General features: G+C 41.6%; 1 long non-coding RNA gene across 1 annotated transcript in view; it reads left to right on the forward strand.

The window, feature by feature from the left end:
- Positions 1–887: 887 nt before the first annotated feature.
- The window catches only part of LOC128311115 (uncharacterized), a 54,794-nt gene continuing 34,192 nt past the window's right edge, over positions 888–21,489 (forward strand). The window contains exons 1-2 of the long non-coding RNA XR_008289097.1: positions 888–1,356; positions 2,570–2,713. This is a non-coding gene — a long non-coding RNA (uncharacterized LOC128311115). The remainder of the gene's footprint in view (positions 1,357–2,569; positions 2,714–21,489) is intronic.

Consider the following 21,489-nt stretch of genomic DNA (forward strand, 5'->3'; position numbering starts at 1 on the left):
CCTGCAGCTGGGCAGAACGAATGTCCTCCAAGGCAGAAACAAGGCTTGGGCTTGGGCCTGGGCCGAGGGTCGTAAAGTAGCCCCTGAGGCCAGCCTGGCGTTGAGAACACCGGCAAGAACAGCTGACACTCACGGCGGGCGGAAGTCACTGGCCGGTGGAGGTCCAGACGTAAAATGGATCCCCCACATGCACAGCGCCATGGTTCAGTGTACCCTCATAAGGGGTCCCGCGAGCAGCAGAGGATGGGGCTAATTTAAGGCCGCTGTCATTTGTTTCGTTTAAAATAGTTTCCCCATTTCTCAGCAGAGCTCTCTAAAAAGTTCTTAGTGGAAATCTAAGCTTGAATTCTCAGGACTATAGGGTAGAATGTTTTCCCAGCATGGGATAACCAAGAGGCAAATGGGTCGGTGCTCGCGCTAGGCGCCACCTGGTGGAGAAGGGAGAGCCAGTGTGGAAGGCCCTTCTGGCCCTCCTCTTCCCCACTGGTTTCGGCCCCATCCGCGACCCCCGAGACCCCAGCGAGAGGTGAGCGCCACGGGCTCCGAAGACCTCCATGGCACTACATTCCCCAGAGGTCTTTGCGCAAAGGAAGGCGACAGAGTGGCGGCTCTCTTCCCTGCCTCTAGTGTATGCGCTGTTTTAATCCAGAAGGTTTCGCTCCCCCGGGGCGCCTTCTTCCCCTGCCTCTCAAAGACCCGTCGACTCTGGGGACACCGGGCACCGCCCCATCCACCCAGGTAGGAAAACTAAGCGCCGCAAAGCCTTCTGGGAAATGTAGTTTCCAAAAAAGACTTCGTGAAGACCCGTCAGGGAGGCGGAGCTTTTGTAGCCAACTAGAGCCGGGCTGGGGCGTGTCACGTGACCTCTGAAGTCAGCTGTCCTGCGGCTTCGCTCTCGCTTGGCTCCGAACTGTGGGTTGGAGCTGTTGCCAGCCCCTGGATTCGACTTCTGGATCTGGGCTCCTCAGTCCCTGAGCTGGTCTTGTTGGCCCGACGTGGCGCTGTCCGCTTGTTTTCCTGTACTTAAGCTTGTGGCTCTCCGTGACCTCGTGTCAACTTGCAGGCTCTGTAGGACCTCACCATCCTCTTCTACCCTGGCTTCTGCAGCAGCCAGACTGAGCCACTCGAGTTGCTTCAGAGCTTTAGGGACTAAGCCATTAATCAGTTATTGGATCGCCTCATCTTTGGGGACATTTTCCACTATCTGTTCTCACTCCACCACCTTGTCCTCACCTGTGTCGCCTCAGAAACATGGTGTAGTGGGACCACATGACCTAATCATGCGTTGGTGACACTAGAATCAAGGTCTCCGACTTCAGCTAAACCCTCAACTCAGTGGATTGGGATGGCACTGAGGTGAGGAAGCTTTTAAAAAGCAGAGGCAGGGAGTCAGCTGCCCAGACCTCTGGTAGGAGTGCAAGGCTTTGGAAGGGCTATCTTTGTTGCTTTCCATGCCACGTTTGTCCTCCTAAAGGCTTCCACCTCACATTCCTACTTTTAATTTTTTTTTTTTACATTTTATTTATTTTTGAGAGAGAAAAAGCGAGCACAAGTGGGGGGCGGGCAGAGAGAGAGGGAGACACAGAATCCAAAGCAGGCTCCAGACTCTGAGCTGTCAGCACAGAGCCCAATGCGGGGCTGGAACCCACGAACCATGAGATCGTGACCTGAGCCGAAGTCAGTTGCTTAACCGTCTGAGCCACCCAGGCACCACTCACATTCCTACTTTTATTTATTTATTTATTTTTTTAACGTTTATTTATTTTTGAGACAGAGAGAGACAGAGCATGAACTGGGGAGGGGCAGAGAGAGAGGGAGACACAGAATCTGAAACAGGCTCCGGGCGGTCAGCACAGAGCCCCACGCGGGGCTCGAACTCACAGACCGAGAGATCATGACCTGCGCCAAAGTCGGATGCTTAACCGACTGAGCCACCCAGGCGCCCCTCACATTCCTACTTTTAAAAGAGCCTGAGTGGGACACCTGGCTGGCTCAGTCGGAAGAACAGGGGACTCTTGATCTTGGGGTCCTGAGTTCAAGCCCCAGTTTCGGTGTAGAATTACTTAAAAAAAATAATAATAAACTTAAAAAAAAAAGTGCGAGAATGAAATGCAAAGTGGAACATTAACTACGGGAATGCGAGAATAGCACGTTGGTATAAGAGTGGAAGATAACAATACTCAAACAGAAGTGTTAAGTAGCGTATAAAGAACGAAATGAAAAATAACAAGAAAATGTAGCAAAGATGCTAAATTGGTATGTTAAAATAGCTAAATGAGCCCAGAGAGCAAACGATAAAGTCCTTTAGAAAGCATTATGATGAAAAAAGCATTATGATGAGAAAAGATTATAGAAAAAGTCCGATAGGAAGCCGGGCATGTGCAATGTTTTGTTAGCCTTCCAGAAAGATTAAAAGATTTTTATCAAAAAAATTCCCTTGGCAAGTGGCAGGTCTAAGAGAACCCTGGAAATCAGTAAGTACTCTGGCTTCAAAAAAAAAAGTAATTTTTAAAAAGGAGTCTTGTCTTCAGGGGAAAAGATCTAAAACAGATATGTTTGGACATTTCAGAAGCCCCTGATGTGCCGCATCTTAGGCAGAATCCCGTGGAGACTGGTTCCAGCTGCCACATGGGCCCTTAAGCAGATTTTGGATCCCAGGGTGGAGGCCACGCAGAGCCTGAAACTTCTCAGGAAGTCATGCTGCCAAGCACTGGTGAGGAGATTTGGTTTGGTTCTCCTCGGATGATAATATTTATTTTATTTTATTGTTTATTTTTTAAAATTTCCATCCAAATTAGTTAGCATGTAGTGCAACAATGATTTCAGGAGTAGATTCCTTAGTACCCCTTACCCATTTAGCCCATCCCCCCTCCCACACCCCCTCCAGCAACCCTCAGTTTGTTCTCCATATTTATGAGTCTCTTCTGTTTTGTCCCCCTCCCTGTTTTTACATTATTTTTGTTTCCCTTTTCTTATGTTCATCTGTTTTGTCTCTTAAAATCCTGTATGAGTGAAGTCATAGGATTTTTGTCTTTCTCTGACTAATTTCACTTAGCATAATACCCTCCAGTTCCATCTATGTAGTTGCAAATGGCCAGATCTCATTCTTTTTGATTGCCGAGTAATACTCCATTGTGTGTGTGTGTGTGTGTGTGTGTGTGTGTACTATATTTTCTTTATCCATTCATCCATCGATGGACATTTGGGCTCTTTCCATACTTTGGCTATTGTTGATAGTGCTGCTATAAACATGGGGGTGCATGTGCCCCTTTGAAACAGCACACCTGTATCCTGTGGATAAATGCCTAGTAGTGCAACTGCTGGGTTGTAGGGTAGTTCTATTTTTAGTTTTTTGAGGAACCTCCATACCATTTTCCAGAGTGGCTGCACCAGCTTGCATTGCCACCAACAACGCAAAAGAGATCCTCTTTCTCCGCATCCTCGCCAACATCTGTTGTTGCCTGAGTTGTTAATATTAGCCATTCTGACAGGTGTGAGGTGGTATCTCATTGTGGTTTTGATTTGTATTTCCCTGATGATGAGTGATACTGAGCATGTTTTCATGTGTCAGTTGGCCATCTGGATGTCTTCCTTGGAGAAGTGTCTCTTCATGTCTTTTGCCCATTTCTTCAGATTATTTGTTTTTTGGGCATTGAGTTTGATAAGTTCTTTATAGATTTTGGATACTAACCCTTTATCTGATATGTCATTTGCAAATATCTTCTCCCATTGTGTCAGTTGCCTTTTAATTTTGATGATTGTTTCCTTTGCTGTGCAGAAGCTTTTTATTTTGATGAGGTCCCAGTAGTTCATTTTTGCTTTTGTTTCCCTTGCCTCTGGAGACGTGTTGAGTAAGTTGCTGCGGCCAAGATCAAAGAGGTTTTTGCCTGCTTTCTCCTTGAGGATTTTGATGGCTTCCTGTCTTACATTTAGGTCTTTCATCCATTTTGAGTTTATTTTTGTGTATGTTGTAAGAAAGTGGTCCAGGATCATTCTTCTGCATGTCGCTGTCCAGTTTTCCCAGCACCACTTGCTGAAGAGACTGTCTTTATTCCATTGGATGTGCTTTCTTGCTTTGTCAAAGATTAGTTGGCCATACGTTTGTGGGTCCGTTTCTGGGTTCTCTATTCTGTTCCATTGATCTGAATGTCTGTTTTTGTGCCAGTACCATACTGTCTTGATGATTACAGCTTTGTAATACAGCTTGAAGTCTGGGATTGTGATGCCTCCTGCTTCGGTTTTCTTTTTCAAGATTGCTTTGGCTATCCGGGGTCTTTTCTGGTTCCATAGGATGATAATATTTTATTAATGTATGTTTTTCATTTCTCTATAGTATAAGGTCCATTTATCATACAAAAAGTCCATGAAATACCTTAAACCATATCTGTAGTGTTTTCACATACCATGTGATATTTGATACAATTAAGAAAAACAGCAACCTGGTGAGTTAACAATTAACTAGAAAAGATAGTGCTTTGAAAGCAATCCAGTTTATTACACTTCTACATGTCAACCTCGCCACCTAATTCTAAATTTAAAGACTTACTGTTTACTAACAGGAAGTTGCAACTATATTTACATGTGTCTATGGGGGAAATGCACGCATTGAATAGCCACACCTTTTATGCAAGACGCATATCCAGACCAAACAAAACAATTCTGGACTCCCACACTGAACATTAATATTTTAGGAGTAGAGCACAAGATCCCCAATGAACAAAACCTATGTGTTATAGAAAAAGAAATAGAAATCATGTAGATAGCAATTTTCATTAAAGAGCAATGGATCAGGACTAGTTGTTTGTTTTCAATTCATTACCCTGTAATACTTTTGTTAAATAAGAGTTTATTTCTAGAAAAAAGTGAAATTATAATGAAATACAAAATATAATCCCCATTTTTAATTATTAGATTTAGCATGTGTCAAGTCTGTCTAAAATTGCTATAAAAGCTCCTAAACACTTAGGCTCGATTCTGTATCTAGCTCATGGCAGACAGGATCATCAACCCATACTTGCCTAATGACCAAATTTGAAGAGTGCTGAGATAAAGCATCTACAAATAAAGGTCTTACAGAAATATGTCACATATTACTCCCCGTCTCAAACCTTTATTATTTTTATAATATTGACTTTTATTGAAGCCACAATTGTGTATAGTTTAAAAGGTCAACCAGGAGTGCAAAGTTTTAAAAAGCAAGAATCTTCTGTACCTTCCTTCACCTCCCCCTCAATTCCACTCTCCTCTCCCTTCATGTTTCTGAACAAGAAGCATACAGTGCTATTTCATTCTGAGAGATAAATAACGGTGAATACCCATCACTAGAAATAAATATTTCTTATTTATTAAGAAATAAAGCATTCCATTTATCATGGAAGCTCTGTGTTACCCTCCCTGATTTCATTCCCCCTGTCAAAGCAAAACCATATTTGCTTTTTATCAGTGTCTAATATTCCCATATGTGTCTTTTTATACTTTCACTAGATATGTCTATATTACCAAATGTATTGTCTTTTCGTGTTTTCAAGTTTTATAAAAATGGCACAGTACTTCCTAAAAACTTCTTTTCTTAACGTGTTTTTGAGAATCATCCACAATAATATGTATAGCTGTGGTTCACTAATTTTTCTGACGTACAGCATCTCATTATTTGAATATACCTAGCTAAATTTATTTATCCATTCTCTTCTCGATAGATATCTGGATTGTTTCCTATTTTTATTGTTACAGTATTGTAATGAACGTTCTTATAAATGTCTCCTCATACACAAGTGTGAGGACCTAGGGTATATACACCCGTGGCATCCTTTGTGATTCATATACTGATGAATTGAAATCCTGGGTCACAGGGCATATGTATCCTTGTGCATCTTACCTGTAAATATTGCCTGTGTGGTCTCTGAAGTGCTTGTACCAACTCGCACTTGCTTCAGCAGAGTAGGAGAGTTCCCGTTTCTCCATATGACCAGCAACATTTGAAACTATCAGACTTTAACTTCCCAATCTGATGGATTTAAAATGATACTTCATGATAGTTTAGTTTGCATTTCTCTGAATAATGATGATGTTGAGCATCTTTTATATTAGCCATTCTGGTGTCTTGTTGTATGATTTGCCTGTTTATTTTTTTACTTTTTTCTATTGAGTTTTTTTAAATTATTGACTTATTCGTTATTTATATATTCTGGATTTGAATCCATCTTTATCATATTAACTTTTCCTATGTTCATAATATGTTTCCCTGTTTAATTCATCTTTAACATTTTTCTATCATTTTTTATAATTGTCTTCATAGAGGTTTTAAGCATCTTTTGTTAGATTCATTGCAAAGTATTTTATAATTTCTTTTTTTAATGAGAATCCTTTTAAATTTTATTTTTAGAATTTATATTTTTCTAGATTTGTTTAGGTGTAATAGAATTTCTTTTTTAACGTTGTAAGTGAACATCTTTTTAAAAATTATACTTTCCAATCTGTGTGTCTGAGCCATAGGAAAAGAGTTGCCTTGCTAAACTCTCATATTAATTATAATAGTATGTAAATTATCTTGGTTTTTTCTTTTTTTAAATTTTTTTTAATGTTTATTCATTTTTGAGAGAGACAGAGTGTGAGCAGGGGAGGGACAGAGAGAGAGGGAGACAAGAATCTGAAGCAGGCTCCAGGCTCTGAGCTGTCAGAACAGAGTCTGATGTGGAGCTTGAACCCACGAATTGTGAGGTCATGACCTGAGCCAAAGTCAGACACTTAACTGACTGAGCCACCCAGGTGCCCCTATCTTGGCTTTTTTTGTATAAACAATCATATAACCTGTGAATGATGATATGGAAGTGATGTGCCAAACAGTGAACCCCCAAAGATGTTCACATCCCAATCCCCAAAACCTATGAATATGTTACCTTACATGATAAAATGGACTTTGTAGATGTGACTAAATTAAGGACGTTGAGATGGGAGATTTGCCTGGATTACCCAGGTGGGTCCAATCCACAAGGGTCCTTTTGAGAGGGAGGCAGAAGGGGTCAGAGGCAATGAAAGCTATGTGATGACAGTAGCAGAGAGAGACGAAGTGATGGTGGGAACAAATTTTGCAGTGGCGTGGTTCCATGATAGTTCAGGAAGGCGCCCCAGGCCAAAAAATATGGGTGACACCTAGAAGCTGAAAAAATGAGAAATCTCAGATTTTCTAGAGCTTCCCAGAGGAACACAGCCCTGTTGACACTTTAATTTTAACCCCTGTAAAACTAATTTCAGACTTCCAGAACTGCAAGAGAATAAATGTGTGTTATTCTAAGCGACTAAATTTGTGGCAATTTGTTACAACAGCAATAGAGAAACTAACATAGGGCACATAGAAGATGAATTTTTTGAGACCAATCTAACTTGTTGTAATTCTGTTTTCTCATTTGTGAGTTTGGTGGCTCTAGAATTCTGAGCCAGAATCTTGTTTCCTCAGAACAAGACAGAGTTGTTTTTTTTTTCTCCCTTGATAATCTTTCTATCATTTATTTATTTTTCTTTTCTTACTGTTCTGCCTGGCTAGGCTCCGCAGGTACAATGTTGAACAGAAAGGTGTTAGGGCCTCCCCCCCATCACTTCCTGATTTTAAATGATTTTTAAGTAATCTGTACACCCAACGTGGGGCTTGAATTCATAACCCCGAGATCCAGAGTCACATGCTCCACTGACTGAGCCAGCCAGGTGCCCTCATCTTCCTGCTTTTAAAGGGAATGTTTCTAATAGTTCACCATTTAAGTAGTGTATTTGCAAAAAAAAAGAAAAAGCACTCTATTTTCTGTAAAATATTGTTAGAGAGTTTCATCAAATTAAAGAAATATCCTTCTACTGGTTGGCTAAGATTATGTTTAACATAAATGAGTGCCAAATGTTATCAAATACTTTTTCTGTGCCTATCAAGATAATCATGTAGATTTTCTCCTCTAAGCCGTTATTGTGATGATTTATATTAATACTTTTTTTAAAAAATTGGACCAACTTTGCATTACCAAGATAGAACCAGCTTGGTTCTGCTGGCATTCGGCATGCTAACATTTTCACTAAATCTTCCGCATCTATGCTTATGAGCAAAACTGGCTGTAAAACCCTACCTTCTGCTGACCTTGTCTAGCTTTGGGTCAGGGTTAGATAGCCTCACAAATTGAATTGAGGAGTGTTCCCTATCCTGCTATTTTGGTTGATTCTTTTTATTTTGGAAATTAAACATTTATTTACAACGACAGAAGACACAGATTCAGGTCTCTTAAATTCCACACACTCTCACCCGCAAACACACTGCTACTGCCCTCATTCTGCCTACGTAATTATATCATAATTCTTGGTTCAGTCAATATTCAGCATTATCAGGATTATGTAAATATTACATACTAATGAGCCACTTAGAATCTTATATTTACATGTCCTTTCCTATACAACTTTTGACTTTCCCTAGAGTAAACAAATTGCCTCTTTATGTTTGTTTTGGCTTCATTTTCCTAAGTTTCCTTAGTTTCCTTAGTTTTCCTATTGCCAATCAATAATTCTTCATGAAACTATTGCATAGAACTATAAATCTCTCCATTCACTTAAATATTAGGTAACTGAACAGTTGCATGTTTCTTGTAGAGAATTTTCTCCTGGAATTCTCTTGTTCTCTTGCTCCAAACTGCCCTGTCCTCTGTGCCTGCTTCCAGCTGTTTTGAGGACTAAAACCCTTTGTATTCTTTTTGTCTCTTCTATATCTGAATCCCTGTGCCCTGGTTTCCACGGTTTCCTCTTTCTTGATTTACTGGCTCCTTTTGGTGGAGCACATTCTTTCATTTAGAGAAGGGGTACATGGAAGATAAAACTTTTGAGGCCTAACTTGTCTGAATTTATCTTAATTCTGCTCTCTCATTTGCTGTGTTGATAGGTGTAGAATTTGAGATAGGAATTGTCTTCCTTCAGAATCTAGAAGGAATGTAGTCTTCTATTTCCAGTCTTTCTGATGAGAAGACCAAGACTATTCTGATTCTCAGGGTTTTTTTTAATAATTTAAGTTTATTTATTTATTTTGAAAGAGACAGAGACAGCACAAGTGGAGTAGGGGGAGAGAGAGAGAGAGGAGAGAGAGAGAATCCCAAGCAGGCTCCATGCTGCCAGCACAGAGCCTGATGCGGGACTCAAACCCACAAAGCCACAAGATCATGACCTGAGCCAAAACCAAGAGTCGACGTTGAACTGACTGAGCCACCCAGGCGCCCCTGATACTCAGGTTTTTGTATTTTTCCTTTGTCTTACTGCTTTTATGATAGTTTCTTCACTTCTGATGCTCTAAAATTTTATAAAAATATGCTTTGGTATAGATTATATCCTGTGTTGCATTGGACTGTTAGGGGCCTTCTAATTGGGAAACTCACATCCTCAACGAAGGGAAAAATTCTTAGCTCATGTATGCATGCACATGCACATGAGAACGTGTGTGTGTATGAGAGAGAACATATATAAAAGAATATGAGTAATGTAAATCCTGAACCATAGTAGTAAAACAAATGCCCATGAACCCACCATCCGACTTAGGAGATAGAATATTCCCAATTCCTTGAACTTCCCTATATGTTCTTTTCTGGTGCCAGTCCCTACCCTGCCTTCCTGTGCTGAGCCCATGCTCTCACTCTTCACCAGCCACAGAATCACTCTCGTGGTATTTTTTTTTTCAATTCACTTTTCTTTTCTTTTTTTTTAAGTTTATTTACTTTGAGAGAGACTCAAGACCACAAGATCATGACCTGAGCCGAAATCAAGAGTCAGATGCTTAACTGACTGAGCCCCACAGGGGCCCCTAATTCACTCTTCTTGTTTACTACATGTGTATGTGCCATGAAACCATAGCTTGTTTACTTTAGCTTGCTTTTGAACACCATAGAAATGGCATCACACACAGAAATGACATTCTTCTGTGGCTTGAATGTCCTTCAATATTGTTCCTAAGAGTCATCTATGCACATGGCTATTGTTCGTTAACTTTACATTGTAGTATAGCATTCTGTTGCATGAAGACACCGCAATTTATCTGTTCTCTCAGTTATAGGCATTAGGTTATTTCCTTTTGTTTGTTTGTGCTTGTTTTTATTTTCTATCAGGTCTACTGGTGTGATCATTTCTTTCCCTCATTTTCTCTCTGAAATTTACATTAGTTGTGGGATCTTCTGGACTGAACCTTAAATATTTTTAAGAATTGTTTATTTGTTTTTGAGAAAGAGTGAGAGAGCATGGGGGAGGGGCAGAGAGAGGGAGACAGAGGATCTGAAGCAGGATCCCATGCTGACAGCAGAGAGCCTGATATGGGGCTTGAACTCACGAACCATGGGATCATGACCTGAGCTGAAGTTGGACATTTTAAGTGACTGAACCACCCAGGTTCCCGGACCCTTAAATATTTTTACCTCTCTTTTCCTGTCTTCTGTTTCTTTGTAATTTTCTTCTACAGTCTGAGAGAATTCCTCAAATTATACCCAAATTCATCTACTCAACTTTTAAAATTTCTATCATATTTTGAATTTTTAAGAGTTCTTATTCTCTGGATGTTTATTTTTGTAGCTTACCCTTTTGGTTTTTTTTTTTTTTTTAAGTTTATTTATTTATTTTGAGAGAGACAGAGACAGTGCAAGTTGGGGAGGGGCAGAGAGACAAAATCCCAAGCAGGCTCCGCACTGCCAGCACAGAGCCCAATGTGGGGCTCGAACTCACGAAGCTGTGAGACCATGACCTGAGCCGAAACCAAGAAATGAACGCTTAACTGACTGAGCCACCCAGGCGCCCCTCTCTTATTTTCTTAGATACTAGACTTATGAAGTTTAGGATTTACTTGCAATTGTCTTTTGCTTTCTGCATTCTCAGCTTCCCCCTGCTGTGGTTGGTTGAATGATTGGTGATTTGTGTCTCTTTCATGTCAGAAGCTCCCCTCCAAAGTCACGTGATGCTTGGCCATCTGCTTAGATTTAAGTGTAAAGGCACCAAAATGCTGATTTAGAGTCCGGGTGTCTGGGTGGGGCTCATCCACAAGTGGTCTTCACAGTAGGGTGATCAGGTGGGGACCCAGCTGTTCCACGGGGACAATAACAACTGTCAGTAGGCCCTTTCTCTCTCTTGGCCTAGTTTGTTTCCCCAGAGAGGAAACTTCCATTCTTCCTCCCAGATGATGTAAGCCTGTCTGCCATCGCTCCGGCTGTTGGGTGGGAAGTTGAATTGAGTGAATTGGGGGGCAGGGGAAGGTGGTTGCCACTCACAGACTTTCACTTACTGCCCATTTTCAGTACAGTTCCCTGTTCTAAATTGTGTCTGGTAACTCTCAGTCCAGACCCTCTTGGTTTGAACTGTCCAACTTCTTCGCTGTGAGGGAAGGTTGTGTCGGATGGGAGAAGACATCTGGGTGTCTCACTGCCCCTCAGACAGACAGCCAAGATGTACCTCCTGTTTTCAGCCCCACCTCTTATCCCCATCTTCAAGGACGTTCCAGTTGGAATCCTGCAGCCAGGAATCCACTTGCTACTTCTTATACACACGACCTCCCCTTGCAGGTTTAAATTTCAGCTTTCTCTTCTCTTTGAAATCAACTACCAGTGACTTTCTAGCTTCCAAAATTTTCTTGACATCTGTCATCTGTTCCTGTATACTCTCCAATTCTTTGTCTTTGTGGATATATGCTGTTTCTTTTTTCAATATGCTTTTTCAGTTGTAATTTCTCTACTAGCATTTTGAAGGTCTGGGGAGGAGGTGGAAATAAATGCGTGTGTTTTCAATGTCACTCCCCCAATGGTGTGGATATAGTACCTGAGGGGAGGAGCACAGAAAACCACAGAAAGTCTGTACGGCCCCTCTTGGGTCTGCGGCCGACTCTGGTTTTCAGAGGCCTCTCTGTGGCTGGCCGACTGCCCAACACGGTATTCAGTTATGTGGTGCGTAGAGAGGAATTCTCCATGTGTCTGTTCAGCCCAGAGACACTTCTGCAAAGAGCAGCAGAGAAAGGTGCTGCCGAACTGAGGGAAGAGAATCAGGCTCAGCTAGAGCAAAAGTTCCCTGGAAAAGTATTGATGGCCAAGATCCGGGCTGAATCCCACCCACCCTGTTTTCCTTGTTAGGAGAGTTAATTCCAGGGGAGGCAATACTGGGTGCTCTGAGGAACAGCCCAGGAGATCAGAGCCCACTAGCAGCCCCCTGCTCAGACTCAAGGAGTCGATGCAGGTGACTCCAGCACCTGAGACTGGATCCCTGAAGTGGGGAAACAGCAGATTTCTCATCATGTGGGCTGGTCAGAGAGCCCACAAAGGCCAGGGCCTGGTTAACAACACTGGCCACCTTGCTTCCAGTGTGAAACAGAGAGCCACAAACAAGACAACTGCATCTCAGGACGCTAGCCTGCCCCTTGCATCTAGCAACCAGAGTCGGACAGGGCAGAATCTGAAAGAGCAGTTGCCAGCTGTGTGGCCAGGGCTCCGTGGCCTGGGGTGGGGGCATTGTCTCAGAGAGAGCCCGAGATGCCCCATCTATGAGGGCTGCTGAGCAGTTCCCTGTGCAGCTTCTGAGGGGCGGATCCCGGGACTTGGTGTGGCTGCTCACCCTTGTCTTCTGGTTATGAGTGCCCTGCAGTCATGCTAAGAAGTGAAGAGAACCCTAAAAGGGGTAGGAAAATGGAAGAAGGGCCTGGAAGACTATAGCTCATGCCCTGGACTGTTTTTCCAACACCACCAAGCAGTTCTCTGATTCTCACTGAATCATAACCAGGTGTCCCACACTTGAACTGGGTTCTGACACTGTCTACCTAGAGATAGCAGCAGATCCCACAGGCTAAGGGCTCAGTCCTACAAGACAGCCCCCTGTTCAGAAACCAGTTCAGATACCAACTGAACTATAAATCAGAGGTTCCCACAATCCCCTCGTCCTCGGGTTTGATTAATTTGTTAGAACGGCTCACAAAGCTCAGGGAAATATTGACTTACAATTCCCAGTTTATTATAAAGGATATTACAAAGGATATAGGTGCATAGCCAAACAGAGAGGTGCACGGGGTGAAATCAGCAAACGTCCTGAGCTCAGGAGCTCCTGTCCCCCTGGATCAAGGGGTTGACACCCTCCTGGCACGTGGATGTGTTCACCAACCCAGAAGCCCATCAGATTCCTTGTTCAAGAGTCTTTATGGAACTTAATTTGCAGCGCCTACTTTCCTTACATCGGTGGGTGGAGCTGAAAATTCCAGTCCTGTAATTGCTTGATCCTTCTGGTGACTAGGTGTCTACATGGGGCCCCATCCTAAGTCACCTTATTAGCACAAACTCAGTTGTGATTAAAAGGGGCCTGATATAGGGGGCACCTAAGTGGCTCAGTCTATTGAGCCTCCAACTCTTGATTTTGGCTCAGATCGTGATCCCAGGGTCGTGGGATCAAGCCCCACTTTGGGCTCAGTGCTGACAGCACGGAGCCTGCTTGGGATTCTCTCTCTCTCAAAATAGAAAGACTTAGAAAATTTATTTTAAGAAAGGGCTTGTTATAAATAATGAAAGGTATTCCTATCAATTAAGAAGTTACAAGAATTTTAGGAGCTCTGTGTGAGGAACTGGGCATGGAAACCAAATAGATTTTTTATCATAGCACACAGGTCGACACCTCATCCTCAGTGATAGCGGTTTCTGCTTTCCATGGGGTGCCGTGACTCACATCAGTGAGGAAATTATTCTCCACACAACTCCCTTTCCTTTGTGTGGTTGGGTAAGGGAGGGGAATGAAAGGCTGGGCAGCAGCCTCTGTCCGTGCTTTGCCCCCGGGCTGTGTTTTACACTGGCTGGACCTCCTGTGCTTTCTCTCCCCATGCCTGCACCCTGAGAAGGTTTGCCCCCCTAGGGCCAGCCCCAGCAAATGACTGGCAAACATAGGGGAATAGTCCTCCAGCTCTGTTGCTCCCTGGTGGGGGCAGTTTTAAGGTGTCCCCAGAGTTCCCATGAGGGACTGAGCCAAAGCCGCCCTCCTTGGATGCTACTTGCTGTCACATCTTTGCTTGGCCTCCTTTCCAGGTCCCACGTTCCCATCCACCCTCCCCCCCCCACCTCACCCACCCACCCATTTTCTTGTTCTGGGAATGCTTAAATAAATAATTTTCGTGTGAGTCCTCTTCTCCGAGTCAGCTTCTGGAAGCTCAAGTTAAGACAGCCTCATATTTCAGAGTCCTTGCTGGCTCTTTGCTACTAAAAATGGAAGGACAGGGTAGTCTTTTGTTTATAAAGCACAGTGAGGATGCTGCAGGTGTGGAAATGTAAACCCTGAGACTGAGGAAAGGGTGCAGACTTAAATTGTTGCTTTACGTTGAAGGGAGAGAATTGGTCTTCTGAAGGGTGCCTGGCATGGCAAAAAGGTGGGGAAGCTGGGAGCTTGAGGCAGAGAAGCGGCTGAGCTGCTTGTATGAAACCTCTCTATTGCACCAAGCCTTCCATAAGGACTGCTACTCACACACACACAGTGTGTGGGTGTGATGTCGGAGGCAGGGGAGATCCAATGAAAAGGCTATTTGAGATGCGATGCTGCATTGCAGACCAGAGAGCAGGATGGGAAGGCAAGATGATCCCAAAGCTGAACTCCTTCAGTGGAAGCAGGAACTCTGAGCCAAAGAACTAAGGAAAACACAATCCATCAAACGTGTACCCACCCCACCCCCACACACATGCATCTGCATGTGTATACATGTACACACACTAGTCCACCAAGAGGTGGAAAAGGAGAAAATAACCCCTCTTCTGAGATCTGAATAATGCATGAAATGACCAACTTGAAGTAATTGAAGGATAAGTTCTAAAATCATCCCAAGAATATACAAAGGCATCTTCAACATCAGAACAGCATTTCTCAATTAAAATTCATAAATTGTGGGAATGCAAGCTGGTGCAGCCACTCTGGAAAACAGTGTGGAGGTTCCTCAAAAAACTAAAAATAGAACTGCCCTATGACCCAGCAATTGCACTACTAGGTATTTATCCAAGGGATACAGGTGTGTGTGCTGTTTCGAAGGGACACATGCACCCCCATGTTTATAGCAGCACTATCAACAATAGCCAAAGTACGTAAAGGGCCCAAATGTCCATCAATGGGTGAATGGATAAAGAAGATGTGGTATATATATACAATGGAGTATTACTCAGCAATCAAAAAGAATGAGATCTGGCCATTTGCAACTACGTGGATAGAACTGGAGGGTATTATGCTAAGTGAAATTAGTCAGAGAAAGACAAAAATCATATGGCTTCACTCATATGAGGACTTTAAGAGACAAAACAGATGAACATAAGGGAAGGGACACAAAAATAATATAAAAACAGGGAGGGGGACAAGACAGAAGAAACTCAAAAATATGGAGAACAAACTGAGGGTTACTGGGGGGGTTGTGGGAGGAGGGATGGGCTAAATGGGTAAGTGGCACTAAGGAATCTACTCCTGAAATCATTGTTGCACTATATGCTAACTAATTTGGAAGTAAATTTTTAAAAAGTAAAATTTGTTAAAAATGTATAGGAAGGAAAACAAAAAAATAAAATTAGTAAATTGACTCCCACAGCAAACAGGAATTCATGGAAGGTGGGAGATACATTAGCACAAGCTAAGGCAGTGGGGGTCTTAGAACATGGCATCCTCCTCCCTTGAATGACCTGAGCCTGGTCTCTGTTGCCTCCAATCCATAACAGAGCCAGGGCGGCCCTGGGACTTCTTCCTCCTCCACTGCTCACCCAGGGGCTCCACAGCCCCATGCAGAGAGCCCTCTTCTCCCTCTCCTGGCCCTGCTGCCAGCCTCCTTCCCACATGGCCAGGACCTTAACAGTGGGCGCTCCAGGGTCAGTGAGGTCTAATGTGGTCAGGGAGCTGGGGACCTGCCTCTGAGTCCATTCCTATCTCTGACTCTTTCTCCCTTCAAGTCTTTATTCCACAAACATTTATTCACCACATGCTACTCACCAGGAACTGTTATCTTTGTTCTGTCCCCGTCTGTCTTTCTGTTTGTTTCTCTCTCTCCCTGATTCCATCCCTGTCTCTCTCCTCCTCCTTTCCTCTCTCTCTGTGTCGACCCAGCTCCCTTGCCCTCTCCCTCTCCCTTCTTCCAGGCTGGTCTCTTTGAATTAAATTGGCCTATGTCTCTGAAGCCAGATGATGCAGCACATTCAACAGTACCCACAGTAACGGACATGTCACAAAGCAGTTTGTGCTCACAAGCCTGTTCCTTTGCTATTACAAATAACCATGTTATGAACATGATTTTAGATCTTTATCTACATCTCTGAGTAATTCCTTCAGGAGAGCTCCCTAGGTATAGTACTTTAGGTCAAAGGGCACTGACATTTTTAAGGCTTGTAATATATGTGGAAAAAAAATCGTTCAGCAATACTGCCCACATAACTGGACTTCTTTAAGTTGATTCTCAGATTTAAGATGGGGTCACCCACGTTTTTCCAGGGTTCCTGGAGACACTCACATTCTGGAATATCTCTGCAGATTGATTGGTTTGTAGAGGACCTGCCTAATCTCCTTTCTACATACTTAAATATTCATTTGTCTGTTGATTTGTTCAATTACACACCTATATAAAACATGTGCCAAGTGCTGGTATTGACCCTGGACTAGATTCTGGTGATTTACAGCCTTGCCAAAATCATAGGTGACTCCTTCCTCCAGACTAGACTCAATTTTGGCCTTGGTATTTTACAAATCAACAATAAGATGAGAAGTTTCTCACAATGCAAGGCAAAATGTGGTCATAAATCATTCAGGCATGCGTCTATTCCCAACCCAGACAATAGTAAACACCTTTCACCACACTGCCTTCGGTCTTTGTTGGTGAAGACTTGCTTTTTTTTCAAACACCTAGACAGCTTTGGATGCCCTATAATTTTCAATTACTGCTTTCTATAAACTGAATGTTTGTATCACTCCCAAAATTCATATGTTGAAACCTAATCTCCACTGTGATGCTATTAGAAGGTGGGGCCTTTTGGGGATGATTAGGTCATGAGGGTAGAGCCCTCATGAATGGGATTAGTGCCCTTATGAAAGAGATCCCAGAGAGTACCTTCACCCTTTCCACCATGTGAGGACCCACTGAAAAGAAGGTCGCCTATGAAGCCAGAAGTGGATCCTCCCTGGACACCAAATCTGCCAGCACTTTGCTCTTGGCCTTCCTAGCCTCCAGAATGGTGAGAAATAAATTTATGTTGTTTATAAGCCACCTACCTAATCTATTATAATCTGTTATGGTAGCCCCAACAGACTAAGACACTGCTTCAAAGGAGGTAGGTGTTTTGACCTTTTATTTCCTCCCCTAGGGCCAAATTCATGGTGCCTTCCCATATTCTTTTCAGTCATTTGAGACAGATTCAATGGGCTGTTCTCACTGTCCTCCAGGGGATACATGAAAATATCAAGCCATTATATGTTAACATTTGTTGCAATATATGCTCACAGATCTTGGTGTAACTTGCTCACTAATCACAATTTTTAGCTATTAGTTGAATGTTCATTTGACTATTTGAATGTTTAGTTGAATGAAAATTTGACTAAAAATGTCACAGAACATTTAGGTGTACTTAGAAGTTCACATTGCATGTAACCAGGTATAAATCATAATACAGTGTGATAAAAGTTTATCTGATATAAATAGGGGAGATAGAATTTGAGGGGACCCTAGAGAAGAAGTCCATAATGCAGCAAACAAGAGCAAGAGACCTTATTAACTGTGTGTCAGTCAGCTACTGCTGCATAACAAACACTGAAATAATCTCAGTGTCAAACAATAATACATACTTGTAAATTTCTCACTCAGGTAACTTGACCTTGATCTTATCTGGGCTTTTATGGGCTTGGCTCCAGGACATGAATTTGGTTCAAGTCTATTCTATGCATTTTGGGCCTCCTTGGACCAATTGCTACTTCATTATCATGGCAAAAGACAGACATACAAGAGACAAAGTCCAACATGCAAGTCCATTTTAAGCCTCTGCTCACATCATGTGTACTAATATCCCATTGGCCAAAGTAGGTCATATCACAGAAGTCCAAAGTCAAGGTATAATAAAGTACATTCCTTACATGGAGCTATAGTGAAAAACTGTAAATATTTGCTGAATAATCATCTAATCTACCACAAGCTGGATCTTGGAGAACAAAGGATGTCATTCTAGGGAGAAGTGGAAGGAATTAGTGTTCTATAGAGAGGAACCACATCAAGAAAGACAGGGAGACACAAGATATGTGGCACACTTAGGGAATTGTGGGTAGTTTGAAGGACAGGAGCCCAGGACACTAGTGAGAGATGTTGAGTGTGTGCAGGAGGCTGAGTCTGGAGAGAAAGAAGGAAGCCTATATCTCAGGATGGGAGGAAACCCAAAATATCTCAATAGAGTTGGCAAGGTAAGAGGCCTGCCCTCCCTGTTGGATTTTCAGGGGACTCCTGCTTTGTCTCACCAAGTCTGTACTTCCTGGGGGGAATACCCCTTCCGTCAACCCTCTGTGCACTCTAGGGAACCAAAATGAACTTCACTCCACTATCCAAGTAAGGAACTGCGCTAATTCTCCTTTTCCTTATCATCTCCCATGCCCAGCTCCCATGCCCAGCATAGCATCTAATAAGTGTTTATTGTCTATACCCCCAAAAGTGTAAACAACTGGGAATTCTTTTCTAAATTTTTTTTCTGATAAGGCATACTTCTGGAAAGAATGTCATAAAATGATGAATATGAAAGATGCACTGCATGCCAGCAGAAATAACCACCTTCACACTTTGATCAATAGCCTTCCAGGGGTGCCTGGGTAGCTCAGCTGGTTAAGCATCTGACTCGGTTTCGGCTCAGGTCATGATCTCACGGTTTGTGGGTTTGAGCCCTTCATTGAGCTCTGCACTGGCAGCGTGGAGCCTGCTTGGGATCCTCTTTCTCTCCCTCTCTCTCTGCCCCTCCCATTTTCACACCCTCTCTCTCTCAAAATAAATAAATAAACTTAAAAAAATAGCCTTCCTGGGGTGCCTGGGTGGCTCAGTTGATTAAGTGTCTGACTTCGGCTCAGGTCATGATCTCACAGTTCGTGGGTTTGAGCCCCATGTTGGGCTCTGTGCTGACAGCTCAGAGCCTGGAGCCTGCTTTGGATTCTGTGTCTCCCTCTTTCTATGCCCCTCCCCGCTCATGCTCTGTCTCACTCTGTCTCTCAAAAATAAATAAGTGTAATTAAAAAAATTTTTTAAATAAATAAAAATAAATAGCCTTCCAGATTCTATGCAATGTAATTATGTAAGTAGAATCATATATTGTTATATTTAACCAGCTTTTTTATATCAACTCAAAACATAAACCTATCACATCCTTTTTAATGGCTACACTGCACTGTATTTTCTTATATGGGTATGTCATCATTTATTCAATCTCTTAATTTTCACCACTAGAAATAATACTCTAAAGATATCCTTCCAAATACATCTATGCCCACAGGTCTAGTTAGCTGTCTAAGCATAAATTGCTAGAAGGAGAATAGTTTGTTTAAATGCATACCCACTTAACCTTTTCATACATACCACTAAATTGCCTGTCAGAATGCTTATATCAATATGCAGCCCTACTTCATGCACTTGACATCATTGGATATTTTTATGCATTGCTAATATGAATAATTTTATCTCATTGTTATTATAATGGAATGATGACTTTTTTATTTCTTTGTGAAAAAAGTATTTTTTGAATTAGAACTCTCCCAGAAGAGCTATTAGCAGATGTAAGGGGAGGACAAGGATATTTTAGGAGGGAGGAATTATTAAAGTTAGAAGCAGAAATTAATAAATTAGAAAGCAAAAAAAACAAGTAGCCTTGATAAATAAAACTAGGAGCTGGTTCTTTGAACACAAGGAGGGAAAAAGAAGAAGGAAAGAAAAACCATGCAAAGCAGAAGATAAGAGATCAAACATGAGAAGCACAATGCCAGGTATAAGGAATAGAGTCTTTACTTCCAGATATAAAGAACTAAAATGTATTAGAAAGTTCTATGTTAGAGGAGAAGGAAAAATAAGAAAGCTCTGTGTTAAACTTTGTTAATATACATGAAAATTTGTCAGAAATGGTTTTCCTTGAAAATATAAGTTCCTAAAATTGATTCTAATGAACCCATATACCAGAATTTACCAAAACCCATTGATTAAATGGAAAAGTGCCTCCAAGCAACAGAGCCCCAGATGGTTTTTATGAATGACTTCTAGGAAATCTTATTTTAAAATACCACATCTAGGGGTGCCTGGGTGTCTCAGTCAGTTGAGTGTCTAACTCTTGATTTCGGCTCAGGTCATGATCCCAGAGTCATGAGATCAATTCCCACGTCAGGCTCTGTGCTGAGCGTGGAGTCTGCTTAAGATTCTCTCTCTTTCTTTCCATCTGCCCCCTCCCCCACTCGCGCTCTCTAAATAAGTAAGTAAAAAATAAATTACCATGTCTGTGTTGCTTACAGTAGATATTTAAACTAGCATAGGAAAAGACGTAATTTATAATACAAAAATGCGATGCATTTTATAATATAGAAGACTAGGTGCCTACGGATATGAAAATCTTAAATAAAATAAATAAAATATTAGTAAGTTAAATCTAGCAGTGTATTTAAAAGAATTGTGCACTGTGACCAAGTAGTATTGATTCCAGAAAGAATTATTAAGAAATCCGTGTTGAATCCAGTATTCTATAATACATCAGATGGTGAAAGGAAAGAAGCATATGATCACCTCAATATATGCCAAAGATGCATTAATTAAAGTACAACATCTATTTCAGATAATGATATAATGATGATAATAAATACCTTAGTAAGCAAAGAACAGATGGGCCAAGGATACTTTCTTTTTTAATCCGAAGCCACAAGCAGCAAACTTAGTGGCAAAACATTAAACATTGGGAGTGTTTCAATTAAATGAGATGCTCACTGTTATTGCTATTAATCAAAATGTTTCTGAAGTCTCAGAACAATGCCATTAGTGAAGAAAAAGAAATAAAAAGGACCGATTTTTTTTAAGTGGCAAATTATCTTTATTTCCAGATTATATTCTTTTCTTCCTAGAAAATCCATAAAAACCAACTGAAAATTTTATAGGAACTAATAAGAGATGTCAGTAAAATGGCTTAATATAAGAAATAAATAGACAAATTACAACTTTCTTATATACTAACAATAACCAGCTAGTAAATATAATGGGGGAAAAAGGAGAGTCCAGTCATAATTGCAACAATAACTTTAGAATACCTGTGTGTCTGACTATGATTAAAAAAAAAACATGACTTATATGAAGAAAACTATAAAATATTCTGAAAGGGGAAAAAAAACTTAAAAAGTTGGAGATGCTACATTTCAAGATATAAAACGTTAGTTTTCCCTGAATTGTATGAAATTAATGCAATTTAAATTCAAACCCCTATGGGATTATTTTTGGATCTTGAAAGATTGATTCTAACGTTGTCTGGAAGA

Source organism: Acinonyx jubatus, chromosome A3 (assembly GCF_027475565.1).
Source record: "Acinonyx jubatus isolate Ajub_Pintada_27869175 chromosome A3, VMU_Ajub_asm_v1.0, whole genome shotgun sequence".
NCBI classification, from domain to species: Eukaryota; Metazoa; Chordata; class Mammalia; order Carnivora; family Felidae; genus Acinonyx; species Acinonyx jubatus.